This window comes from Acanthopagrus latus, chromosome 6 (genome assembly GCF_904848185.1).
Source record: "Acanthopagrus latus isolate v.2019 chromosome 6, fAcaLat1.1, whole genome shotgun sequence".
NCBI lineage: Eukaryota > Metazoa > Chordata > Actinopteri > Spariformes > Sparidae > Acanthopagrus > Acanthopagrus latus.
Genome location: NC_051044.1, coordinates 1,476,708 through 1,482,707, shown reverse-complemented (window position 1 = coordinate 1,482,707; position 6,000 = coordinate 1,476,708).

Here is a 6,000-nt window from a genome sequence, read left to right as displayed (position 1 = left end):
GTCAGTTTAGTGAGTTGTTGAGTTGGAGACACTTTATAAACTCTGTGAAACTCTGTCTCTGACTCATTCTGCATTATTTGGACCTTCTTGTTCATTCAGCAAATGTTCTACAGGAACTTCTTTCTGTCTTTGAGTAGAAACATGGAGTCTGTTTGTCTCAGTGATGGACGAAGTGAACCGACGACTCAAAGCTGTCCAGGTGTGATCAGATCACTCAGGTGTGATCAGGGCCTCAGACAGTGTTGCTTCTATCTGAATGCCAACATTAGCACACTAATATGCTCATATGACATATAATATAACAATGTTAACATGCTGATATATAGTGATTGTTATATTTAACATAATCATCATGTTAGTTCGGCTCGTCAACATCACAGAACACAATATCACGTTAATTAATTTTCAGTCCTGTTGCTAAGCTAAGATCGATGTCTGCTGGCTGTTTGTCCCAAAATATGGAACTATTCCTTTAAATAGAGGAACGTGTTGACAGAGGGAAGGTGACACGCTGTAAAGGTTTCCGATCTCAGACGGCTGACGTACGTGACACGCATCATAACCTGCTGAGTCACCAGCAGACTCCTAATCACAGTCGTATTTAAAGGTGGATAATCACACCTATAATTTTCACTCCTGCTGTATATTCAGGCCTCTCCAGGCATCTGGCGTGTGGGCCGCGGTGTCACAGTCCTGCACGTTACCGCAGTTTATTTCAGACCTTTTCCTTGTTTAGGCAGAGCACTGAGGTGTGCAGACAGATCAAAAGGCCGTGTCCAATATCCTGAGGTTTCTGTGTCCACATGGGGATCAGACTGTCCTGTGAACACCGTCTTAAACACATATAGTAACATTAATTACACGCACACGTAACTGAATTACTGCACAGCTCAAGACTATGATTAGATTTATTCCTTTTACCTCAAAAAGGACGTTAAATTAAACATCATCCTGGAAATTATGACCACAAATGCAAAATATTCCTCTGCAGGCGACACCTTCCTGTTCCTGTGAGGACACGGAGCCTCTCGCAGGACACGTTTGTATTTTTGATGTATTTTATATAAATCCTACTGACGTTTCGTAGTCTGCAAAACATTTCTGGAGCTTCACAGAAAAACAGAGTTGCAGCGTTCTGCTGAACAACTGAAGCAGCTCGTCTGCTGTGATCCAAGTCTGCAGAGAGTCTTTAAGTCTTTAAAAGTTATTTTACTCCACTTTTTAAAGACGAAATCTTCACTGTGGCCGCAAAACTAAAAGCTTCAGCGTGCAGCTCGACTGTTTGTTCGAGGTGTTAGTAAAGTCTAATAAAGTCATTTTATGTTTCTGGGTTGTCAACAGTCATTTTCCATTATTCAGTTATTTACTTAAAGAGCAAATTGATTTCAGGAACTTATTTCAACACACATTTATTCACAAGTTCAGCTGCTCTCATAAATATGTTTTTGTTTTATCCTTCAGTTTTTTATTTTATCCTTCAGTCGAATGTTAAATTAATCATTTGTCCAGTTTGTGATTCAGCTGATGTGTGATGTAACTGACAGCTGGCTCGTCAATTAAGTTTGACACTTAAAATATTTATATATTTATAGATTTAAAACGTGATCTTTAGAATCTTTATGTCAGGTTGGGGTAACAAAGGGAGGGACTATGGAGAGGGGAGATGGACGCAAACGCAGTTAAAGAGGAGGCAAGATGAGGAGAAAAACAAAAGGCGAGCTTTATTAAAAAGCTGGTTACAAAAACCAAAAGCAGACAAACGGGGACAAAAGGCAAAGGAGCAAAGCAAAATACAAAGTTCAAATCAAAGTCAAAGTATAATCAAACAGGGAAAAAAATGCAAAAAAATCCAAAATATACCAAACAGGGAGCAGGAGCATGAACAGCATAAGACAAACTAACAGACTAAATACACAGACACTAATGACAAGACGAGGAACAGGTGAGGTAACGAGGGGGAGGAGGCCAGGTGAGGTAACGAGGGGGAGGAGCACATGAGAAAACATGAAGGGAACAATCCAACAGAGGGCAGACCACAGGACAAGAGACACAAGAGGACAAGAGACACAAGAGGACATGGAAAACAAAACATGAGACACAAGACGTGATACAAATACAAGAAACCAAAAACCAGATACAAGAACACAACACAAACAGGAATCATGACACTTTAAGTTGTTTAACTTCTTAATGTGGGTAAAAACTCACACACAAGTTATTATGTCTCAAACTTGTCTAAAAAACAATCTTTGAATTCATATTAAAGGTCCAATTTTCCTCTTCAGTCACTAATGACGAGTCTCATTGTTGGAAGTGAGACGCAGCAATCAACTGCTGCACAAACTCGACTTTAACGTGATTATGAATCTTAAACCAGGTTAGATTTTATGGAGATTTCTGAGTGTTTGCAATGTTTGACACACACATTTAATTTGTATGTAAGAAAAAAACTATTAAAGGAAAATGTGAAAAAATGCATCGAGTTCTAACTAATCGTGTTCGTGACGCTTCAGACTGAATCTGTTGGAGACGTTTGAGTGACACAAACGCTCATTCAGAGACACAAAGAAGCCTCTGGACGACACTTTCTCAGTTCCAGACTCTTCTTCTCAACGCGTTGCGTAACATTAAACCCTGATTAAGAACTGAAACACAGTGTTCTTGGTTACGTCGGCCCACATGCCCTCTTCGTTAGCCGACCTTTAGCCTCGTTAAAGGATTCCATCTCTGGTTTGTGTAACTGAACCGCAGCTCTTTTGTCTCTGTCAGCTGAAATGTGACCATTTCCTGATAATATAATTTTATAATAATGTTTTCCAGCTTTTTATTTTCTACCATATTGTATGCATCATCTTTACTCATTGCTCCACTTTTTTTATAACCCTCAGAAGCTCCCCTCGAAAAGCTGCACCAAGCCAAAAAGCCCTCCGGTGTCAACACAGAGAGATCTGTGAACGGACGCTCAACAGAGGACATATGAAGCCATTTAAATGTTTCATGAGGAGGTTTGAATGTTATTAATTAACTACTGTATGTGGAATGACAGCAGCATCATTGTGACAGAAGTGGATTAAAGAAGACAGAGAGAAAAATCCATGCTGGGGAAAAATAGGAAAACAAGAAGCCGATGACATTTCTGACGATGAAGAGTCACGTCTTCCTCACCGCCGTCGCCTCGCCGCCGAGCTTCAGAGGAGGAACGTGGACGTGACGTCAAAGAAACACACGGATGTCAACGTCATGATGTGAACCGTCGGGCCTCTGTCGGATCTGCAGCTCAGTTCAGAGCGAACAAACACAGGTGGAGTGAAGTCGAGACACAGCTGCTGGTTTAATCTTCCAGTTTGATTTAAATCAGGACCAGGAACCGTCTCTGAAGGAGAACTGAAGTACAGAAAATATTCAAATATGAATATACAATTAGATTTACTGTCAACAGGCATCATTGTAGAATAGAAAATAAATTAACCATCTTCTCCTGATGTTAATCCTTCATCTCTAGGTGCTGCTGATCGGTAATTTCTGCTGTTAATCTTCTGATTTCTGTTGGATGTTGCGTCGTTGTGGAGGAGCTGAACATCATCGAGACGCTGGACGAAACTGATCCCAGAAACAAGCAGTAAACCCGTCTGATACCTCTGAGGGACGAATTTAAGATTAAAAGTCATCCGTGTATTTATTCTCCTGTGTGGCGTTGTGTTTGTGCCGGGGCCATTTACTGATGAATGTGTCTGAAACTACGTATTGATTGGCCCTTGAAAGTGATTTAAGTCTTTGCGGTTGCTGTTGAAGAGAAGTTTGTGAACCCTGTGAGTGTTTCTGTCGTCTTCTGTTTCTTCCCAGATCTCCGTGGCAGAGACGAGGTCACATGATTCAGGTCCTCGGAACAAAGACGGCTGAAGAGTCATACGTAACGTGAGGAAGTGTGTCCACGGAGCATTTCTGTGAGCGCCGGCGTCTTTAAAACCTCCTGATGAGGCGCGAACGATGAAAATCTCTCATCATCTCAGAACTCTGCTGGCGTCACCGCGGCTCTTCTTCTCTGCCCTTGTTGATAATATTCACTAACTTTTGTCTCCTATGGATGATGTCATCACCAACATCCTCCTGATGTCAGATAAGAAACAAACCTCAGAGGATCATCAGCACTTTCCTGCTCGACAAAACTGTACCTGCGCCCTCAGACGTCAGCAGCACACTGTGTACTCTGTTCTCTCCGGTACGCGGAATATCATTAACGTTCTGGACACATTTGTTTTTTTAAATAAAGGATTGGCAGCAGATATTTCATTCATATCATTTTAATGGCGCTAAATTCTCTTTTCACCTCCGTAATGTGTCACCGGGGGATCGCTGAGTGCCGGCGCAGGGAGCGATATTAAACACGAGACCGCTGCGGCACCAACGCCGCGACTTCCTGTGTGTGAGCGAGGACAGAAAGAAACAGAATCACTTCCTGTGGGAGCGCTCGCGGCGGTGTCAGCTGACCAATGAACTCCAGCGCCGCTCATATTGGGACTCCAACAGAATACAGGTATGTTTTGTTAAATTTTATTACACGTGGCCCTTTGCGTGAAACCTAAGCCCGGCGGGTAAATACAGAGTTATGCCTTTTTCAACAATGCGCTCCCGTTACAGAGTCCATGTACACAATTATGTCACTTCCTGCATAAAATGTGCCTGCGTGCCCTCGAGCCTCACAGTTCAACTCAGTCAACGAAATATTGATGAACGTCCTCGACTTCACCGCTCGCTACAGAGGCAGCAGATCTTGTTTGGCTTTTAAAAAAAAAAATCCCATAATGTCAGGAAGGAGCTAAAGGCTAAAAGTTCAGCAGCAGCAGGCTGTGACGGAAACGAGCGGCGCAACAGACGCCATCTGTAGCTGCGACTGGAAACGCCGCCCGCGTTTATGTGTGAGCCGAAACCGATCGAGCTACAATAACTCAGATGTGAGTGAATGATGTTTAAACTGAATGAACTCTGGCTTAAGGAAACACCGGGGGAAAGATGGTGGGTTGTGGGAAAAGCTTTTTAGGACCCAATGAGAAGAAAAAAAAGAAAATCAGCCTCTTCCTGATAGTTATGAATGAGCGTGTGTGAGTATAAATCCACGACTCGTCTCAAGTGAACCGAAACAAACTCGCCTGTTATTTTTACAGCGAGGTCGTTCGATTTACGGCCTCGAAACTTCTGAGAAACACAAGAGAGGAAAAGAGAGAAAGTACACGAGTAAACACATCGACGTGCACACACACGCACACACACACACACACACAGCTACTGTAATGATTTTCAGCAGAGAAAACAAGTCAAAGTTATAGTTGGCACACATACACACACACACACACACACACACACACACAGACACACACACTTTTATATGCACACACACACTTAATAAATAAGTCGGGGTAATGCCTGTCCATTATCAATAATTAATGATTTCCGTTGGTTCCTGATTTCAGACGCTTCGTCCAGGAAAATTATGATTATATTTTTATGTGTTTTGCTGTCAGAGTTTCTCACAAGCAGTAACTTTGTTTCCATGGCAACACCTGAGGCTCTGAGTGATACCTGGACACATGGTTGTTATCCCATCAGGTTCTGACGACCCGGAGGACGACCCGGCAGCACAAGATAAAACTAGTCCACTCAGCTCAAAGCTAATGTTATGCTAGCGAGGTACAAAGTCAATCACACTGCGTACTGTAGACAAACAGGAACAACAGCTCTAGCTAGCTGTCACACGTGAGACCATGTGACCTGTCAAACCCCGAGACGTGACCTGCCTCACTGTCAGAGTTTGAGTCCAATAACATTTTGAAAGTCCAGAAGATTAACTTGTTTTATCCTCCTACATGTGAGCCGGCCATCGAACAGAAGAGAGTCGCCTCAGTCGAGCTTTTCTGGCTTCAAAACACGACTGAGCAGCTTTCATATGAATGAATGGAAGTCCAGTGATGAAACCTCCTTATGATAGACGACATCCCAAACGTC